The sequence below is a fragment of the Chionomys nivalis genome, chromosome 7, assembly GCF_950005125.1.
Source record: "Chionomys nivalis chromosome 7, mChiNiv1.1, whole genome shotgun sequence".
Lineage (NCBI taxonomy): Eukaryota > Metazoa > Chordata > Mammalia > Rodentia > Cricetidae > Chionomys > Chionomys nivalis.
The window spans coordinates 20,083,204-20,106,428 of record NC_080092.1 but is presented as its reverse complement, the minus strand read 5'-3'; the positions used below and the strand labels follow the sequence as shown (position 1 = coordinate 20,106,428).

General features: G+C 40.8%; 1 protein-coding gene across 8 annotated transcripts in view; it reads left to right on the top strand.

Moving 5' to 3' along the window:
• The window catches only part of Tenm2 (teneurin transmembrane protein 2), a 1,249,953-nt gene that overhangs the window by 506,494 nt on the left and 720,234 nt on the right, over positions 1–23,225 (top strand). The window lies entirely within an intron of this gene.

Below are 23,225 nucleotides of genomic sequence, written 5' to 3'. Positions count from 1 at the left end.
GCCGCCCTAGACTATCAGGGAGGATTTCATCTGAATGCACAAATCTGTATCAGTGGGCTGCTTAGAGGAACACTTTGCTTGGAATTGGTCTGATGTGACACCACCATGTGTCACAATATTATGACACCGTGATGACATATTTGAATGTCAAGGAGTAATATTTTGACCAATATCCAAATGTCAGTCTTTTTTCAGGTCAGGTTCTCTATATAGAATGGTGTTTCCTAGGGGAGTTATTTATAGGTCTTGAGCCTCAAAGTCCCAACTATTCCAAGAACCAAAGAGGAGCATATGGCTCAACTCCACTGAGACTTGCTATCAGAAAGAATTTGTAAATGTGCCTTAACAAAGATTAAGGAAGAGGAGATGCTGTGATAAGGGAATTTCCACATGGGTTACTTCTCTTTATAAAGCACACTACAGTATCTTTCAAGTCCACAGACCTGAGCCCTGGAGAACCACTTCTAACCTTTCCTCCGCTTCTTTGGCCATTGACAATGATTTCACACCAAGTGTCTCTAAACTGACATCCTTTTATATTCTCACACCAGGATGTCTACTATAGAAATCACCAAAGTTTTGACATTTCTAGCTCTTGGAGAGCGATGAGAGGGAAAAGGACAGAGATGCTAATATTGAAGCAGGCTAATTTCCCAGAGGTTATTTTCATTTTCTATGACTTGGTTGACACTCTTGGAAGAATATGGCTTATATTATTATTAGTTGTATTAGCATCATTATAGACAACAAGGTATACATATTATCTCCTAATTATCAGGGAACACCTTTTGGGAGTGATTATATCCTTATGCATATTCAAAAGACAGCCTGCTTGCCAGTGGTCAAACCACTTAACATAGGGAGAGCAGTCAGCCCAGGAAAGGAAGAAATATATCTGTGATCCTAAAAACCACAAAAAAAAGCATAAACACTTCCAAGCATTGCCATTGTCGTGTCCAGTTCTTTGAGCAACATAAAAGATCTATTGTAAGAATCTAGATATTAAAAATGACTGAATAAATAGTAAGAAAGGTGAATTTAGAACTGAGATAATTATGTAAAATCCAAATGCATACAGTCAGTTACTATCATAAAAACAATCTTACTGCTTACGAAAAATTTATATATATGTAAATATATATAATACATAGTTCTGTTAGATTTCATATTTCTTAGCAAACCTTCATTACTACTTACAAAATCAGAAACAGTAATGACAGCTACAACTTTGAGAACACAGCCTATGTTTCCTTTTGGTTCTTTGTGATTAATTTTCAATCAATATTTTTGTTTTTATAGATCTTTTTAAAGGGTATAAAGACCAATGTATTTTCCCCCAAAGGTTGCCTTTCTGTATATTTATCCCTGAAAGGTTAGATCTTCTTTCATCATCCTGTGTATTTGATAATTGGCTGAATTTTGCCCTTGGTTGCACACAGTGCCATCTTCAGTGACATATATTTTCATACTATTTATGTCTAGTGTAAAATTCCAGCTTATAGGTCTTTTAAGAAGAGAAAAATAATAGTTTTGCTAAAAAATTTAAGCGTAGGTTTCTGGGGACTGTATGTTATATTGGTATGAAAGCCATGATTATTAGCCAGACATTCCAGAACATAAGAAAATTGTGTGTTCTCATAAATTATGAGATTTCAAATATTTGGATAATTAGGCATTTGTAATATGTTGTTGAAGTTTTCATTTTGTTCCAGTTTCCCTTATGCTAGCTTTCTGTCACTGTGACAAAATGTTACAGGTGAACAGCATAGAAAAGAAAGGTTCATTGGACTCGTGTCTAAGAGGTTTCATCCCATGTCTGCTTGTTTGTCCCGATCATGTTCAGCTAGCAGCACGACAAACTATCATAACTGGGGTGGTGCCAGCACTATGGTAGAGCAGAACTACTAACCTCATGGTGGAAAGGAAGCAAAGGAGAGGAAGGAAATGGTGTCCCAGCACATTCTTAAAGGGCATCCTCATCCAGGGGCCTAAACTCCCTTCCACTAGACCCCATCTCTTACAGACTCAAGTACTCACCCAATAGCACCATAGGCTCATAACGAGCTCTTCAGCACATGGGACTTGAGGAACATTCAGGAGGGAAACCACAGTACTCTACGACTGTGTGGCTCCCTGTCCTATCTGCACCCTGATGCTTTGAGTCTTCTAGATTCAGCTTCCCTCCATGACTGATGCTTCTGCCTGCCCTACTTGGTGAACTACTACTCTTGTTTCAAATACAAGAACACAATGTTCCTTTTCTCCTATTGCATTCTCTTATTTCACGGTAAAAAAAAAAAAAAAAAAAAGATCTTATTCATCTATAACCCCATAATTGTCTACATACTTAATGCTGCTTTTTCATTGAGTAAGTCGATGTTGCTTTATGAATGGTAGATTCAGAACTCTGTAACGGTAGAGACTATAAGCCATTGAATTTAAACCTGAACACGGAGTAGGCATTCAGTGTTTATGAGTGAAGCTTTAATCAAACAAGATCTTTCTAGGATCCCTTCCCCTGAAGAGAAAAAAAAGGCATATAAAGTTAATCTTCAATGTGCAGGGGGGCGGCATTGGGTCGAGAAAAAATCTTCTACTCTCTGCAAACATCTGGCTATAGCAAGGCACTGTACACCTTCCCTGAAGCATCTCGACAAAATTCATCTTTTTGTAGGGAAGCTGGAGGGGGCATAAAAGTGAGCTCGAGTCCATTAAATGCTTTTTAATAAATCCTTGCAAGGCGTTCAGCATTTTGCTTGGATCACTATATAAAGTCATCCATCTGACAACTTTTATATTGCCTCTTTTTTAAAGATAAATTTCAGTAATTAAAGTGTCCAACAAAAGCCTGACAATTTGGAGGGCTGCGAATTAGGGAACAATCCTGAGTGAGACGGTATGACAGCTGTGTGTTGTAATGGGAAATGTATTCATCTTAGATAAGAGAGGTCATCTCCTCCCAGTGCCCCAGCCCATCTTGAAGTCACAATGGACTGCAAGATTTCATGGACTGTGGATGGACCGTTATTTGGCTGAATATTCTTCCCTTTGCTACCAGGTGAAAAGGAGTATTGGGGATCAAATGTGATGTCAAGAATAAAGCATGGGAGTGCATTGGAATCCTGCTTCTTTTCTTGGCTGATTGTGCCGGCTTAGCTATTTTTTAAAACTGGGTCTGGGTAATTGCTTTTTTAAACCTGAGGTAGAATAGTTACTACTTTAGAAGCTTGTTTCTATCATGAAGTAAGGTCTTGCTTGTGTGTAGCAATCTTACCATGTTACCTATCATATACTGATTTAGTTGGGGCTCAAGACCCTATCTGTGCATCTCTGGAAGTGGACAAAAATCTGCATTCACGGGCAGCGGTAAGAAAGAGACACTGGGCCTGGCTTGAGCTTTTGTAATCTTAGATCCCACCTCCAATGACACACTTCCTCCAGCAAGGCCACACCTACTGTAAAAAGGCCACATATCTTAATCATTTCAGATAATACCACTCCCTGTGAGCCTATGGGTGCATTTTCTTTCAAGCCACTATAATGGTATTATCAAAAGTTTGAATTTATACACATTATTAAAAGAAAACTTAAGTGTCCCTTGAGCATTTTGTGACAGCAACCCTCTTCAGTGGGCAATGGCGAATGTGTCCCAAGCGAGGCTACTCAGGTTCTTTTAGCTAGCCACAATGCTCAGTCCACACTGAGTAATACAGAGCAACTCAGAAATCTGGGACCATTTCAGAGAGTTCTACATTAGCCCAAGGAACGCCATTTATTTAACCGGCCTGCATTATATTTCATGTCCAAGGCAAACTAGAATTTTCTTTTCAAACCAAGTGCTCATACAGATAATTGGGAAGGTTGCTTTTCGTTTTGTTTTGTTTTTAAATATAAGAAATAAAGCCCTCGGGAAGGGCTACAAGAAGTTGCCTGTGAATAAGAAGACATCCTTTCCTCAGTTCTAACTTTTTTTTTCTCCACTGTGTCTTTTAATCTTCAAGGACCTCCGTGTGGTAGGTCCTTGCCTGGTCCTTTTTGGCACAGAGTGGATTTCCTCATGAAATGGTAGTTATCAGCAGAAAGCCCTGATTAAAGCATTCAGTCTCACTACATCGATCCCTTACTGTCAAAATTGACTTCTGATCCTTGAAGGAGGTCCCTCCACACAACCTGCGAGCTCACAGCAATCCTCTGCCTCACAAGAGTCCCATTCAGGTGTGGTCCAGAGCGATACAGCAGCACTGTTTATGAAATTGACAAATTCATAGCCCCGTCTCTGGCTCTCTTTCAGTCGGAAGCGGGGCTTCTCTTCCAGCAAGCCGACTTAGATGTCTGTTTACTGTTCCCTTCAAATGTGAGCGCTGCTGGTGATGTACGTCGCAAATGGAAGTAATATCATTTGAAGTGGTCCCGCTAGAAGCCCACGAGCAATCTAACTGCATTAACTCCTCCGTCGGAGTGGAGGAGACTGAAGAGGGCACACAGCTCGACTGAGCTGGAGAGAAGGAAACAGCAATATACAAGTCCATGACTGGGAGCTGCACAGGCGCCTAAAGAGGTTTCACTTACTGCCTTCAAATAAATGACACCAGGCATCACAGGACGTCCAATATTCTGTTTACAAATCCTGTTAAACATTCGAAGTGGCTGAGACAGTGGTTTCCTATATTTCTAAGGGGGTTATACACTTTTTTTCCCTTTCCTTCTCAGAGAGTTCTGGATGGCTGTTACTTTATGTACAAGAAGAGATATATAGGCTTCGGTTATAGTTTGGTGGCAGAGAGTTTTAGTTTGCCTGGCATGTGTGAAGCCGTGGGCTCCATTACCAGCCCTGCAGAAACACACGTACGCACCACCCACACACAAACACACACCCACAAGCATTTCTTTTCACAATCACACAACCCCTGAGCAAGACTCTAGTCTTTCTTGAAGTTGTTTCTATAAGCCCCAGTCTCTAATTTCTTTTTATGAATACATGATTAATTTATTTTATTGCTTTTCATTTTATTCTATTCCCTTGACTTTATTAAAGTATAATTAATAAATAAAATCAGATGTATTTACAGTACACAATATGGCATCGCAAGATGTGTGAATACTGTGAAATGGCTCAAATCAAACTAAATGGCATATGCATTAATTCACAAGCGCGTGCGTGTATGTTAGCTCCGCTCAGCAATGTTAAAGTACACATTATGTACCTACCGCAGTCGCCGTTATGCACAGTAGATTTCCAGAGCTTTTCTATATTAATTGAAATGGCGGGCTGTTTGTCGAGCCCTTCTGCGTTCTATTCCCACTCACCTTACCAGTCCTGGTCGACGCCGTTCTTGCCTTTGCTTCTATGAGTGTAATGATTTAGATTGCACATAAACCTAAGAGTCGTGTGTGTATGCAAGCTAAGCTTCGCATCACTAAGTTCGGTCTCACTTTCTTACGATAAATAGTGGTCATTGAGTGACCCTGAGATGTCCATTAGAAGTCATGCTTCTCTTTGGACTAAACGCCAGTAAACCCTACTACATAGCGTGAGCACCAGCTTGTCCTAGAAGTTAGTTTATAGTGGGGAAAGGGTGCCTCTCCATATTATTTGGTGCACATGTAAATTCACAGAGACCCTAGCAGCATAAAAAAAAAGACCAGCATAGGTTCAAGACAAATGAGGTCCCAACACTGAAAGAAGGGCATGAGCACAGAGTCCCACTCCTAACCAGGAAGCTATTTGCAATTGATACTTGATGGGCAAAGGGATAATAATTAGTTTTCTTCCAATACAGTGTCATTGGGTATGTTAAGCGCATCTTTACTTTGAATTTTCTTCAAACACAGCCACTCAACTGCATAGTGGGGTCCTATTCCATCTTGTGGCCGTGCCAAGAGACAGGGATATTTTCCTATGTGTAAGGTTAAGCGTTGAATATTTAAAATGTTAAGTGACTCAGCCAGGGGTGTTAGACCATGAAAGTTGTTCCATGTCATATTAAGGCATCCAAATTTATATCAGAAACATACATGTATAATATGATACATTTATGTACATGTTCAAAGTCTCCTGGAATATATAGATAATCTCAATGGTGAGATAAATGAGATAAATTGAACTGTGTCTCTAGCCTTCAAATATTATCCAGTAGGAAGATAAAATGTGGATCGAATAAAAAGAATGAGTAGAACATTACTCTAGATGAACTCTGAGGCCTTCCTCTCAACCGAAATCTAGTAACTTCTGATGACAATCTGGAAAATCTGATTATAAAATGGTAGGCTGGCTGAGAAGTCCCATCTGGATGGGTGAGTGTGTGCTATCCTGGGGCGCACTGTCCCGGTAGAGAGCACAAACGCCCCCCCCCCAGCTCCTGCTGCAAGGCTTTCTTTCCTACACACCCGCCCCCCACCCCCACCCCCAAGCCTGCCTTGTCTGCAAGGTCCTTAGCTGTGGAACAGTTTCCTGCCCTTTCACTAAGGCTACCAACCCAGAGCAGTGAGGGCCTGACTAGAGGGCAGGCCTCAAGGTCCCCGCCAGGGAAAGCGGGCCCCCGCTGCTGGGGCTGCAGTCTCTGCTGTGATCTCCTGGACCTGCTCTGCCTGCGCCCTACTTCCCTTTGTCCCTGGCTCATTGGGGCATCCAGGAGTTCCTGTGTAGGTGCCGAGAAGTTTCATCGGGACGGGTGAGTGTGTGCTATCCTGGGGCGGACGGTCCCGGTAGAGAGCACAAACGCCCCTCCCCCAGCTCCTGCTGCAGGGCTTTCTCTCCTACACACCCGCCCCCACCCCCACCCCCAAGCCTGCCTTGTCTGCAAGGTCCTTAGCTGTGGAACAGTTTCCTGCCCTTTCACTAAGGCTACCAGCCCAGACCAGTGAGTGCCTGACTAGAGGGCAGGCCTCAAGGTCCCCACCAGGGGAAGCAGGCCCCTGCTGCTGGGGTTGCAGTCTCTGCTTGTGATCTCCTGGACCTGCTCTCCCTGCCCCCTATTTCCCTTGGTCCCGGGCTCATTGGGGCCACCAGGAATCCCTGCATAGGTGCTGAGAAGTCCCATCTGGATGGGTGAGTGTGTGCTATCCTGGGGCGCACTGTCCCGGTAGAGAGCACAAACGCCCCCCCCCCCCCAGCTCCTGCTGCAAGGCTTTCTTTCCTACACACCCGCCCCCCACCCCCACCCCCAAGCCTGCCTTGTCTGCAAGGTCCTTAGCTGTGGAACAGTTTCCTGCCCTTTCACTAAGGCTACCAGCCCAGAGCAGTGAGTGCCTGACTAGAGGGCAGGCCTCAAGGTCCCCGCCAGGGAAAGCGGGCCCCTGCTGCTGGGGCTGCAGTCTCTGCTGTGATCTCCTGGACCTGCTCTGCCTGCACCCTACTTCCCTTTGTCCCTGGCTCATTGTGGCATCCAGGAGTTCCTGTGTAGGTGCCGAGAAGTTTCATCGGGACGGGTGAGTGTGTACTATCCTGGGGCGGACGGTCCCGGTAGAGAGCACAAACGCCCCTACACTAAGGCTACCCAACCAGAGCAGTGAGTGCCTGCCTAGCGGGCAGGCCTCAGCAACCCCCGAAAGGGAGTGCAGGCACCTCCAGCTTGTACTGCAGTGTCGCCTGTGTTCTACTCGACCCCGCCCGACCCCTTGCATTCGGCCTTCTTTACGCGGGTCATTGGAATACCACGCATCCATGTTTTGGTGTTGAGGAGTTCATCTGGAAGGGAACGGTTCCTGCCCCTACACTGAGGAGATACACCTAGAGAGTTAGTCACAGCAAAGACTGGTCCAAGACATCAGGCCTCTCCTGGCTCCATTTGAAGGAAAAGATGGGCAGGCGCCAATGCAAGAATTCCCCCAACAACTTGAAAGGCAACGTGACATCACCAGGATCCAGGAATACCGAAATGAGAAGTGTACACCCTAATCCAGAAGAATTAGAAGAATTCGACTCAAAAGTGAATTTTATGAAAATAATAGAGGACCTTAAACAGGAGGTGAAAAACTGCCACAACCAATTAGAGATTACAAACAAAAAGGTAGAGGAAATGAATAAATCTCTCAAAGATACCCAAGAAAACCAAGAGAAACAAGAAAAAGTAATCAAACAGGTAAGGGAAACGGTTCAAGACTTGAAGAATGAAGTGGAAGTAATAAAGAAAACACAAACCGAGGGAAGGATGGAGATGGAAAATTTGAATAAACGAACAGGAACTACAGAGACAAGTACCACCAACAGATTACAAGAGATAGAAGAAAGAATCTCAGACACTGAAGATACCATAGAGAAAATAAACACTCTCATCAAAGAAAACAGCATAACCAACAAATTCTCATCACAAAACATTCAGGAAATCTGGGACACAATAAAAAGACCAAACCTAAGAATAATAGGGATAGAAGAAGGAGAAGAAGTACAGCTCAATGGTCCAGAAAATATATTTAATAAAATTATAGAAGAAAACTTTCCCAACCTTAAGAAAGATATTCCTTTGAAGGTCCAAGAAGCATACAGAACACCAAATCGACTGGATCAAAAAAAAACATCTCCTCGTCATATAATAATCAAAACACAAAACATACAGAATAAAGAAAGAATATTAAGAGCTGCAAAGGAAAAAGGTCAAGTTACCTATAAAGGTAAACCTATCAGACTTACACCTGATTTCTCTATGGAAACCATGAAAGCCAGAAGGTCCTGGATAGATATACTGCAGAAACTACGAGACCATGGATGCAAGCCCAGACTACTATACCCAGCCAAGCTTTCATTCACTATAAATGGAGAAAACAAAATTTTCCAGGATAAAAACAAATTTAAACAATACGTAGCCACAAATCCAGCCCTTCAGAAAGTAATTGAAGGAAAATCACAAACCAAGGAGTCCAACAATGCCCACAATAACTCAGACATCTAATGACCCTTCACCAGCACAACTTGAAGAAGGGAAACACACAAACTCTACTACCAAAAGAAGGAAAGAAAGAAAGAAAGAAAGGAAAAATGACCGGAGTTAACAACCACTGGTCATTAATATCACTTAATATCAATGGACTCAACTCACCTATAAAGAGGCACAGGCTAAGAGATTGGATACGAAAACAGGATCCAACATTCTGTTGCTTACAAGAAACACACCTCAACCACAAAGACAGACATCTACTCAAAGTAAAGGGCTGGGAAAAGGTTTATCAAGCAAATGGACCTAAGAAACAAGCAGGTGTGGCCATACTAATTTCTAAGAAAGTTGACTTCAAACTAAAATCAATCAAAAGAGATGGAGATGGACATTTTTTACTCATAACAGGAACAATTCACCAGGATGAAGTCTCAATCCTGAATATCTATGCCCCTAATATAAAAGCACCCACTTATGTAAAAGAAACGTTACTAAAACTCAAGGCAGTCATCAAACCACACACACTAATAGTAGGAGATTTCAACACTCCTCTCTCACCAATGGACAGGTCAATCAGACAGAAACCTAACAGAGAAATAAGAGGATTAAGGGAGGTAATGAATCAAATGGACTTAACAGACATCTATAGAACATTCCACTCAAATAAGAAAGAATATACCTTCTTCTCTGCAGCTCATGGAACCTTCTCGAAAATAGACCACATACTCGGTAACAAAGCAAACTTACACAGTTACAAAAAAATATCGGTAACCACCTGTGTCTTATCAGATCACCATGGATTAAAGTTAGAATTCAACAACAATGCTATCCCCAGAAAGCCTATGAACTCATGGAAATTGGACAGTCAACTACTGAACCACACCTGGATCAAGGAAGAAATAAAGAAAGAAATTAAAGTCTTTCTTGAATTCAATGAAAACGAAGACTCAACATACTCAAACCTATGGGACACTATGAAAGCAGTGCTAAGAGGAAAGTTCATAGCATTAAGTGCCCACATAAAGAAAACGGAGAAAGCACACATTGGAGACCTAATAGCCCACCTTAAAGCTTTAGAAAGAAAAGAAGCAGACTCACCTAGGAGAAGTAGAAGACTGGAAATAATCAAATTGAGGGCTGAAATCAACAAAATAGAAACACAGAAAACAATCCAAAGAATCAATGAAACAAAAAGCTGGTTCTTGGAGAAAATCAATAAGATTGATAAACCCCTATCCAAACTAATCAAACGGCGGAGAGAGAATACGCAAATTAACAAAATCAGAAACGAAAAGGGAGACATAACCACAGACACAGACGAAATTCAGAGAATCATTAGATCTTACTACAAAAACCTGTATGCCACAAAATTGGAAAATGTAAAAGAAATGGACACTTTTTTAGATAAGTACCATATACCAAAGTTAAACCAGGACCAGGTGAACAATCTAAATAGACCTGTTAGTCGCGAAGAATTAGAAGTTGTTATAAAAAACCTTCCCACCAAAAAAAGCCCAGGTCCAGACGGCTTTAATGCAGAATTCTACCAGAACTTCCAAGAAGACCTAATACCTATACTCCTTAATGTATTTCACAATATTGAAACAGAGAAGTCATTGCCAAATTCCTTTTATGAAGCTGAAGTTACTCTGATACCAAAACCACACAAAGACACAACCAAGAAAGAGAACTACAGGCCAATCTCACTCATGAACATCGACGCAAAAATACTCAATAAAATACTGGCAAACCGAATCCAAGAACACATTAGAAAAATTATCCATTATGATCAAGTAGGCTTCATCCCAGAGATGCAGGGCTGGTTCAACATACGAAAATCTATCAATGTAATCCATCATATAAATAATCTGAAAGAAAAAAACCATATGATCATTTCATTAGATGCGGAAAAAGCATTTGACAAAATTCAACATCCCTTTATGATAAAGGTCTTAGAGAGATTAGGATTACAAGGGTCGTTCCTAAATATAATAAAAGCAATTTATAGCAAGCCGTCAGCTAACATCAAATTAAATGGAGAGAAACTCAAAGCTATTCCACTAAAATCAGGAACACGACAAGGTTGTCCACTCTCTCCATACCTCTTTAATATAGTGCTTGAAATTCTAGCAATAGCAATAAGACAACATAAGGGGATCAAAGGGATTCAAATCGGAAAGGAAGAAGTTAAACTTTCATTATTTGCAGACGATATGATAGTGTACATAAGCGACCCCAAAAACTCCAGCAAAGAACTCCTTCAGCTGATAAACACCTTTAGTAGCGTTGCAGGATACAAGATCAATTCCAAAAAATCAGTTGCCCTCCTATACACAAAGGATAAGGAAGAAGAGATGGAAATCAGAGAAGCATCACCCTTCACGATAGCCACAAATAGCATAAAATATCTTGGGGTAACCCTAACCAAGGAAGTAAAGGATCTATTTGACAAGAACTTTAAGTCAATGAAGAAAGAAATTGAGGAGGATACCAGAAAATGGAAGGATCTCCCTTGCTCTTGGATAGGGAGGATCAACATAGTAAAAATGGCAATTCTACCAAGGGCAATTTATAGATTCAATGCAATCCCCATTAAAATCCCATCAAAATTCTTCACAGATCTTGAGAGGACAATAATCAACTTTATATGGAGAAACAAAAAACCCAGGATAGCCAAAACAATCTTATATAATAAAGGATCGTCTGGAGGCATTACCATCCCTGACCTCAAACTCTATTACAGAGCCTCAGTATTGAAAACAGCTTGGTATTGGTATAAAAACAGAGAAGTTGATCAATGGAACCGAGTAGAAGACCCTGATTTCAACCCACAAACTTATGAACACCTAATTTTTGATAAAGGAGCTAAAAGTATTCAATGGAAAAAAGAGAGCATCTTCAACAAATGGTGCTGGCAGAACTGGTTGTCAACGTGTAGAAGAATGAAAATAGATCCATATCTATCACCATGCACAAAACTCAAGTCCAAATGGATTAAAGACCTCAATATTAGTCTGAACACACTGAACCTGATAGAAGAAAAAGTTGGAAGTACTCTACAACATATGGGTACAGGAGATCACTTCCTACGTTTATCCCCAGCAGCACAGACATTAAGGGCAACATTGAATAAATGGGACCTCCTGAAACTGAGTAGCTTCTGTAAAGCAAAGGACACTGTCACTAAGACAAAAAGGCAACCCACTGACTGGGAGAAGATCTTCACCAACCCTGCAACAGACAAAGGTCTGATCACCAAAATATATAAAGAACTCAAGAAACTAAACTTTAAAATGCTAATGAACCCAATAAAAAAATGGGGCACTGATCTGAACAGAGAATTCTCAACAGAAGAAATTCAAATGGCCAAAAGACACCTAAGGTCATGCTCAACCTCCTTAGCGATAAGGGAAATGCAAATTAAAACAACTTTGAGATACCATCTTACACCTGTCAGAATGGCTAAAATCAAGAACACCAATGATAGCCTTTGCTGGAGAGGTTGTGGAGAACGAGGCACACTCATTCATTGCTGGTGGGAATGCAAACTTGTGCAACCACTTTGGAAATCAGTGTGGCGATTTCTCAGGAAATTTGGGATCAACCTACCCCAAGATCCAGTAATACCACTATTGGGAATATACCCAAGAGATGCCACATCAAATGACAAAAGTATCTGTTCAACTATGTTCATAGCAGCATTGTTTGTAATAGCCAAAACCTGGAAACAACCTAGATGCCCTTCAATGGAGGAATGGATAAAGAAAGTGTGGAATATATACATATTAGAGTACTACTCAGCAGTAAAAAACAATGACTTCTCGAATTTTGCGTGCAAATGGATGGAAATAGAAAACACTATCCTGAGTGAGGTATCCCAGACCCAAAAAGAGGAACATGGGATGTACTCACTCATAATCGGTTTCTAGCCATAAATAAAAGACATTAAGCATATAATGTGTGATCCTATAGAAGTTAAATAAGAAAGTGAACCCAAAGAAAATCATATAGTCATCCGCATGGAGAGGGGGAAGTAGACAAGATTGCAGGGCAAAAACTGGGAACTTGCGGGTGAGGTGGCATGGGGCAAAGGGGAAATGGGATGAGAAATATGAGAAGGGGAGGATGGGAGGAGCTCGGGGGATTGGGATGGTTGGGATATAGGAAGGATGGATACGGGAGCAGCGAAGTATATATCCTATCTAAGGGAGCCATCTTAGGGCTGGCAAGAGACTTGACTCTAGAGGGGTTCGCAGGTGTCCAGGAATATGTCCCCAGCTGGTACCTTGGGCAACTAAGGAGAGGGAACCTGAAATGACCCTATCCTATACTGATGAATTTCTTGCATATCACCTTAGAACCTTCATCTGGCGATGGATCGAGGTAGAGACAGATTCTCAATTTGGAGCAACGGTCTGAGCTCTTAAGGTCCAAATGAGGAGCAGAAGGAGGGAGAACAAGAGCAAAAAATCAGGACCACGAGGGATGCACCCACCCACTGTGACAGTGGAACTGATTTATTAGGAGCCCACCAAGGCCAGCTGGTCTGGGACTGAATAAGCATGGGTTGATTCCGGACTCTCTGAGCATGGCGGTCAATGAAGACTGATGAGAAGCCAAGGACAATGGCACTAGGTTTCAATCCTAATACATGAACTGGCTTTGTGGGAGCTTAGCCTGTTTAGAAGCTCACCTTCCTGGACGTAGATAGAAGACCTTCGTCTTCCCGCAGGGCAGAGAATTTGGACTGCTCTTCAGTATCGAGAGGGAGGGGGAATGGTGTGGGGGGAGGAGAAGAGGAGTGGGGATAGGGGGAGGGGAGTGGGGGGAGGGGGCAATATTTGGGAGGAGGGGAGGGAAATGGGAAACGGGGAGCAGGTGGAAATTTTAAAAAAATAAATAAAAGAAAAAAAAAAAAAAAAAAAAAAAAAATAAAATGGTAGGCTGTGAGTGAAAACTCGAAAGATCTTAACTGCTGAGCACGGAAGTAGATGATTCTAGGGACAAAGACCAGTAGGTAGAAAAATGGAGATATTTGAAGCTATGACCTGGATGGACGTGTCTAATATTAGTGAAAATGATGGGTTGGAATCAGGAAGTTGGTGTCTTTAAACACAATACACCTAGCAGAATGGGCACTGCTGAATTTGGAGGGGCAACGTAGTCTCAAGAAGATGTCGTCGGCAGGCTTGAGAACCGTGCATAGAGCAGATGCTTCAGATGCTGTGTGGAGAGAAACTGGACAGCTAATAATTATGGTCAGCAGAGGTAGAATGGAAGACAAGGCGATGAAAAGGAAGAATTGATGTCCCACACACATTGGTGGGACACTGAGAAAATAAATTGACGGTATAGTATTGGAGTCAAAGTGGGGTGGGTTTTTTTCTGTTGTTTTTAGGTTGTTTTTGAAACACGATCTCATGTAGCCCACTCTAGTTTCAAACTCACTATGTATTTAAGCTGGCACTGAACTTTGACCTTTTACCTCCAAAGCTGTGATTACAGGTGTGTACCACCACATACCACTTTTAAAGTGGTACTTAACAAGTTTTCAAATTCTCATTCTGTCGCTTGCCACACTGATGGTGTCAGACAAGGAATGAGCCACCCGGAGGCTGGAAAAAAAAAAAAAACCTTGCAGAATCAACATGTATGCCTACAAGACTGAGTGGTCAGGCAAGGGTAACAGCTAGGAAACCAAAGATAACCACTCCTGCCATTGCTGTCAAAATGTTTAAAAAATAGTAACGTTGTCTGCCAAGTGTCAACTGAGAATAGTAGAGATGTCTCAAAGCATTATGTTTTCAGGGACTAAGAATACTCTTTGGGGGGCTGTGGAGTAGTGCTTAGCTGAGTAGAGAGTGCAAAATAAGAGAAACATTCCAGGGAAGAGTAGCCGGGTGAGCCAGTGTGGGAGCAAGAAAACTACTCTTTGTGTGTTTCAAAGAACCTGAAAACCACTTTAGAGAAATGCACAAAAAATGAAGCTTCAAAGGGAGACAGGAGCTGGGCTAGAGAAGCCATTGAGTTTGTAGACTTAGCAAGTAAAATGCAGGGTGCACAGCTACATTCCATTTTTATATAGACATAAGTTTTTTTTCTTTTCTTCCCTTTTCTATTTTTAGAAAATTGTTGTATGTCCCAGAGAAAATTATTGATTGTTTATCTTGAATTTCTGATTGACATTGTTTTCTGGGATGACTATATTGTGTGTCAGAGGAAAGAACCCTGAAATTTATTAAATTTAGTGAGAAACCTATGAAGGATGTTCGGATAATAGAGTTACATGAGAGAATCATTTTTTGCATGACTGCTTTGGTGAGCAGAATAGATGTCTCAGATAAAGTATGCTGGTGTATGGTTAACTCTAGTTGACTAAGGACATCCCCATTCCCTTCCTATTCAGTTACATTTGGTTTGTTAATGAGTTGTTACCCTTTATTTAGTGCCTGTCCCTGATGTCATCTGTACCTAATGTAGAATACTTAAAGACCCAAACCAGACCCTTTCATGTAGCATTTCACTATGCATTTAGGTTAATTTCTTTCCTCTTAGTGTGATTCCTTCTTCTATTTCTGGCAAGTAGTGGTGCATTGTACATTCAACAATTTTAGGTTAAATGAAATCACCTCATCGCAGGAAAATAAAAATGACTATCATGTTTTTGTTTACAAAGATGTACAATGTGTGAAGCTCCAAGTTCAGATAACTTTCCTGTTGTAGCATGATTAATAAAAAACCCAGAGACAGATATTGGGGTTCAACCAGAAGGTTCAAAAAGCAAAAGAGTCAGCCACTGGCTCTTACCTCTATCTCAGTCTGAAATGGCCATCCTGCCTCCAGGAATTTTCAGAATGAGACTAATGCTGTAGGATAATGCTCTTGTACACTATAAAGATTTGTCACTCATATTGGTTTAATAAAATGCTGATTGGCCAGTAGCCAGGCAAAAAGTACATGCAGGACAACTAGACTAGGAGAATTCTGGAATGAGGAAAGGCAGAGAGTCATTCAACAGCCAGACACAGAGGAAGCAAGATGAGAATGCCTCACCGAGAAAGGTACCAAGCCATGGGTCTAACACAGATAAGAATTGTGGATGAATTTAAGTCATAAGAGCTAGTTAGTAATAAGCCTGAGAAATAGGCCAAAGAGTTTATAATTATTATAAACCTCCGAGTGTTTATTTGGGACTGAATGGCTGTGGGACTGGGCAGGACATAAAATTCTGTCTACATCAAGTTTCCTTCTCTGGTTGTATCTATCCATATGGCCCCCAGTAAGAACAGCAAGATCCTCTACTCACAGTGTTGAACATTAGAAATTGGGGACGTTGGATCATTTCATATTCAAGTCACTTGGTAGCTCAGGTACGGTCAGTGAAAGTTGACTTTACTCCTCTTCTATACCTCAACAAAGAGTTATGTTTAGTGTCAAGGTTGTGGAAAAAATTGAGACTTGAGGGGAGAAAAATAATACGGTAAATCTAGCAAAACTATAGCAAGGCCTAAAGGAAATTCAAACACGGCTTGAAAAGGCAAAGGCACGGGTAAGAAAAGAGTGCCAAGGAAGGAGCACAGAACATATGGATGCTCACTCAGGTCCATGTTTAAGCCATGTTTGGTTTAAATGTATCCTTTTTTAGAATTCCTATTGATACCTAATTGTCATATGGTGATATTAAGAGATAGGTATCCTTGGGAGTGACTGAATCATCTGGGCCACATTCCCATTAATAGATTAGTGCCTTAAAAAAGAAATATCTTAGATCCTTTTGTCCTTCTGCCATGGGAATGCTCAGTGTTTATGTGCTCCGATGGACATAGGCAAAAGGCATCATGTGAGAAGCAGGGAATGAGATCTTCATCACTCATAAAATCTGCCAGCCCACTGATGTTGAATGTTCTTACCTCTAGAACAAGACAATGATTTTCTATCTCTGATAATAACTGTGGATAGAAGTACCTTGGTCCTCTTCCATCTTCCCATGCATGTTGTGGAGAATAAAGCTATAGCTTCTTCTGGGAGGAGAGGTGCTATTAGATCCTGGTAGGTATCATTATTTTGGAATGTAGAGGGATCAAAATTGTAAATGACATGGAGGCTTCATTGAGGGATCAGATATTGAGGATGCTAGATTGTTCCCATTATTGTATACCTCTTCAGTACATTTCTTGCAGACAAAAGGGAAAGATTACAAAGCTGTGATGTTTGGCTGAATGGTAGGAAGTTAGCTTCCACTTTAAGGAATGAAGAAATCTTATCAAATATTTCAGAATGTGGGACAGTGTAGGATAATGGGAAACTTCCAATTAGGAGGTATAAATTATAGTCTAAACCTGTCACTTCATATCTTGCTGCATTGACAAAATGGGACAATTGGATCTGACCTACACAGTGACAGTGACATTTTTTTTTTTTTTTGCAAATTGCTTCTAGGTGAGTATCTATAAATCTCTGATGATAAGTTACGAGCCCCCAAACCATGGATTGATGAAAACCAAATTTAGAATCATACATATAGTTGAGAAGGTGATTTCAAATAATCGAGACATAGTTAGCATCCCTGTTTGAAATTAGATTCAGAATTCAGCTGGCGTTACAAGTCTCATCAGATACTTTGAACCTGATACCATTTAAATAATCTCATCTGAGCAAAGTCGAGAACATGGTTCATTTCCCAAGTTTAGCCAGGCAGCCTTCTGGATTGACTGGTGATGTCTTGATTGAGTATGATTCCCCTTGACTCATTTCTCTGTTGTTGGTAATTAAAAGCTGTCTGGTTTTATTCTCATTTAACGATAAGTGAAACGGTAATGTCTGCCAGACTATTCCCATTCGCTTGGTGTCTACAACAGTTGAGAGCTTTGGGATCACCACGGATTTCAAGCTGAGCATCCTGGCAGCCCCAACACTGATAGTGCACTGGAGTTTTGCACAGGGGAGCTGACCATCAACCTCAAAGCCAATTGGAAAACAATCCCCAGTGCAAATGGATAAATTGGCATCGATGACCTTATCCTCTCTTTCCAGCTTTGAAAAACAGAACATTGTGTTTGTGGATAGAGTAGGCTGTCTATCAACTGCAGTTTCCATGGGTCTCTGGGACTGAGGAACGTGCCTCACTTTGTACTAGAAGAGAAATCATATTGAGGCAGGAGACAAAACGAGAGTTCCGCTCTGACTCCGTTCATTTTGCCTGATCTCTTTTGGGTAGATTTTGGAGCTTCCCTTCCATTATGATGTTAATAATCTTGATCGGCGTTATTATAATCACAAAATGTCAGCCTAAGAGAATGATAATCTCATCGTCATTACGTTCCAATGTCACCTTTGTCAACTTGAGCTTAGCTATCATTGCAAATTACTGTATCAATGCTGTAATTAGATATAATTTGCGATATGACCAGCATTCACAGGTGAGTCACTTTTTAAAACAATCTCACACCGACTGAAATAGTTTATTATTATAGGTCTACTCTTTCGAGAACCAGGAATGCTTAATGTGTACTTTCACTTGAGCAATATTCCAAATCAAAATGTTACATTTTAAGAATACAACATGACTTAATATTTATGACTTGAATATTATAGCCTATATGTGAGACACGGGCACGGAAATCTCTATCTCGTTCCCTGTATGTTTTTAGCTTTCTTTAAAGGTGGCATGTGGAGGTATTTTTAGGATTGCTCTCGTGCACACAATTAAATGAAACTCAAATGCTTTTCTTTTACACATTTCTCCTTGATAGTGACCATTCTATAATGATCTCTGCTTTTCCACAGCACCGAAGCACAGATTTAAAATATTTTCCATTCTGTTAAGTTTTCTTTTAAACCAAAGTAAGATTGAAGTGTAGCAAGGAGGATGGTGGTGGTTTGGAAGTGGTTTTATGGAAGAAGCCGAAGTTAAAAAAAAAAAAAAAAGGTAGGACTGGATGATCAAGCACGAAAGTGCTTCGGGAAACATGACATCTCTTTAACATTGAGGGAAAAAATGCTTGCCTTCATCGAGTGCTTTCTTCCATATGCAAAATATTGACACATCCCTATTATAGCGAACAAAAGCCTTCATTCAGTGAGATAATTTTATAGAGCGGCTGGCATCATGTGATCTTATTAATATTTATGGAATATGATAATAATATGGAAAAAGGGGGGAAACTGGAATATAGCCCTATCTTTCTAGACCCTATTCATTTCAGCTTCAAATGTTTTTTCATTTCACACATCAGACGCTAATTAGCAAATATCTAATTAGTGTTAGAAGATTAATCGCTCATGGGAGTTGTTGAGGCTTTGAGCTTCCATGCATGCCAAAGCAGTGGCACTTCCGGTGCGTTTGTTAAGGTACACTAACTTTAAGGGAGACAACTCTTATTTTTCTTTGAAAAAAAAATTTAAATTACAGACATGGAGGGAATTTGGTCTCAAGAACAAAAGACAGCCAGGAAGGCACAGTTGAAAGGATGGAAATGAGGCTGGGCAAAGGCACCTGCTCCATCAAGTCACCAGATGTTAGGCAAGAACATGCTCCATCTTAGACATCGTGGGAGATGCTCCCATGATTCCTTGCTTATAAAGTTTAGCCTGTGATCTCCGGACACATAAGGAATTAACCATGGTCCTTCCAAAGCCAACACTTCCATGACAGGTGTGTGTGTGTTTTTATTTGCCCATGTGCGTTGTTATTATAAGACTAGAGATTACAATGGTTTTTCATTTTTAAATGATCAGATAGGATGATGAATATGACACATAAAAATTCAGTTAAGTTTGGGTTTTATTGTCCCCCAACAAAGTAAGTTTTGATTGCATACAACTGTGTTCACTGGATTGTGCACTTCGTAAAGCTGCATTTGGGATCCAATGGCAGAGCTGAGTGGAGCTCACAGAGAGCATATGTCCCTCATTGCCTACCATGGCCATGTATGGGAAAGATGTGCCCATTCCTGAAAAACAGGGAATTACCTTCATACTTCATACAGAGGAGCTGTTGAAGTCGAGTGACCTACTATCAATTCCTTAATGTGTTGCCTGTGTGACTCTGGGCAGATGGCTTGACACTTCTGAACTTCCATAGAGAAATTATGAATATGTAATTATACATACACATTAAGGTCTTTAATAATGAATCAGAAGACTTGCAGAAAGTCTGTCACCTGACTGATGCCTGACTCATAGTAAGCAAAGAATGTTGCTGATCTAATCCTCGCCTAGATTCAGAACATAGACAAGTGTGTGTTAATCCTCTTCTTCCTATCCACCCAGTTTCCTAGGTGGAGTAGCAAGTGGCTCGGAACAGGCAAGACTAAGAATTTCCACCCACTTCACGAATTAGATACAACAAGATCAAGATACTAAATGAAAATCATCTCAATGAAGTCTCCCCCCCCCCCTTTCTAGCACTGTACTTCATTTCCATCTTGTTCCCAAATGTCCTACAGCATCATTTGTCTCTCAGGAAATGAGAAATAGGAAAATAGTCATGAAAAGTGATAGTCATGAAAAGTGATTGCTCCTAGAAATTCCAAAAGTGTTACTCTTCCTTTCTCTTGTAAAAATCGGTTTTATCAAATTCCTATTTACAATGCACAGCTGCCAGAGCTATCATTAAGTATATACATATGAAATTTGTTGGCTATATCCTGTGGAGTCAGTGGTGGGCAACTCATTAAGTCCCACAGGGAGCTTTTTCCTTAGAAGTTGAAAACAATTAGAGAGTGAAGTGTTCTCGCTATTCTTGGAGGAATAAGTTGGAGCAAAGTCTAAACTTCAGAAATTCTTTCATAAAGTAAAAGCAAATTGTTTCAGAGAGGCAGGAAGTTTAATCAAAACCCATATACAACATTAACACACACAAATATACACATGCATGCACATGTGTGCACTCGCACACACACATGCACACACATACATGCAGAGAGAGAAAGAGAACACCAGACTTCAATGGTATAAACAGTAGACTTGGTTCATAGGATCAGTATATCTGCATTGAAATTTGGTCATACTTCTCATTGCTTTACATGTTTTTAGGAAACAATACTGCTAAGTATTAGAGACTGAAAATAAGACTTGAGTGGAACACCTAACATTTTCCATTTAATTCCTCTGATGGCTGCAAGCAAAGTTAATATGTTTCTCTCTGAAACAATGAGCATTGGGGAACTATTTTAGATTTTGCATGCTCGAAACATAAGTGAGGAGTAAGGGCGTCATGGTCCCAGGAATGTGTGACCACAGACCCTCAACTCTAAGTAGCAATCGGGTTGGGTAATGCTTCTAAGAAAGAATAGGAAAGCTGTTGTCCTGGGATGTAGTTCATCACCGGCCACTCCATGTACTCAGTACGCCCACGCATCCTGGAACTAACCAGGGACGTAGGCAAGTTGTATTTAGGGAAGCTGTGGGAGGAGACTGACCTCGAAGCAGATGGAAAGATGTACTGCCAACCCATGAATTTGAGCCAGCATTCCTTGAGCTCTCTCAGGGCCTGGGAGTTTCCACCACATTGGGGAAAAAAAAAACCCACGGAAAAACACTGAGAAACTGATTATCACTGTAAGTTGAGGAAGCCAGTCAAAGGAAAGATGCTGCATATTGAACAGAGGATGCTGCTGCTCGGGTGGAGGATGTTAAGGCCTCTATTTCAGAGCATCTCTGCATCCGGCCACAGAGGTATAGAGACCTGATCTCCCCTGGAGTTTATTAGTAGAACTTCACTTGGTGTGTGTGTGTGATCTCTAGAACATGGGTGTTCATAAAGAAAAGAAAGCTGGTTACCTGCATAAGTTTATACATTACTGGGTTTTCCGAGTGAGTCTTAGACATTTGAAAGTTTCAGAAAGATATCCCTGGGTCATTGCCAAATAAGAAATAGATTGTTAGATTGTTTGTAGTGCAATATTTCTAAAAAAAAAAAAAAATACTGAAAGCCTGTCTGATCATAAAATACTGCTCCTGAGTAAGAACTTTACCTTTGCCCTCTGTGCACATTTGTTCTAATTGTTTAATTGACAGGGTTCAGAGTCACCCGAAAGAATAGCATCTGGGCACACGTATGTGGGACTGCCTACATTAGGGCAGCCCTTGGGCATACCAATGAGAGATTACCTTGATTAGGTTACAGAAAGAGAGAAGACTCATGCTCAATGTTGTCCATACTTTTTCCATGGGCATGGGTCCTGGACTGAATTAAAATGAGAAAAGAAACTGAGCAAAAACATCCATTGCTCTCTTTTTCCTGACTGGGGATTCTCTTTGCTTCATGCTTCTGTTATCTTGAGTTCCTCACAATGATAGACTCTATTGTCAAGCTGTGTGCCACAGAAAACCCTTTTTCTCTTCTTTTCCTTTCTTTTCTATTTCCTTTCCTTTTTCTTTCTTTTCCCTTTTAAGTTGAGTTTTTTTTTCTTTTATTGATAACATATTTTCTTACATAATGTATCTTGATTACACTTTCCCCTCCCTCTCTTCCTCCCAGTTTATTCCCACCCACAAGATGCTTTCTGTATCTCATTAGAAAACAAGCAGGCTTCCCAGGGGTAATATTAAAATATAATATAATACGATAAAAGAAAAGCTAATGCTTTGGAATCGAATAAAACAAACAGAAGGCAGAGAGTCCAAACGAAAGCCAAGGATTAGACATACACTCACACACTCAGGAATCCTATAAAAACACTAAACTGGATGCCATAAGATATATGAGGAGACCTGGTGCAGACCTACGCAGGCTGCCTCAGTTTCAATGATTCATATAAGCTTTGATGGTGTTAATTTAGAAGGCCTTGTTTTTTGGCATCCACCATCCACTTCTGGCTCTTCCATCTTTCTGCCTCCTCTGCCACAGGGTTCCCTGAGCCCTGATGGGATGGATTTGAGGGAGACATCCATTTAGGGCTTAGTGTTCCAAGGTCTCTACCTGTCTGCATACTGTCCGGCCGTGGGTCTCTGTATTTATTCCCATCTGCTATAGGAGGAAGCTTCTCTGACAATGACTGAACAAGGCACTGGTCTATGAGAATAGTCAAATGTCATAAGAAGTCATTTTGTTGCTATGGGTTTCTCTTTGTTTTCTGTTTTGTTTTATTGGTTTAGGGTTTTTGTTTTTGTTTTGTTTTGTTTTAAAAGAACCGTGGTATTTGGTTTTCCCTTAGGTCTTTGGGCTATCTAGTCCCAGGTTTTTCGTCACCCAAGCAATGTCTTGTATAGATTCCACAACATGGAAGGAGCCTTAATTTAAATCAGATATTGGTTAGTTACTCCCACAGGCTCTGTGCCACCATTGCCCTAAAATATCTTTCATGCAGGTAATACTGTAGATCAAAGGGTTTGTGGCTGGGGTGATGTTTG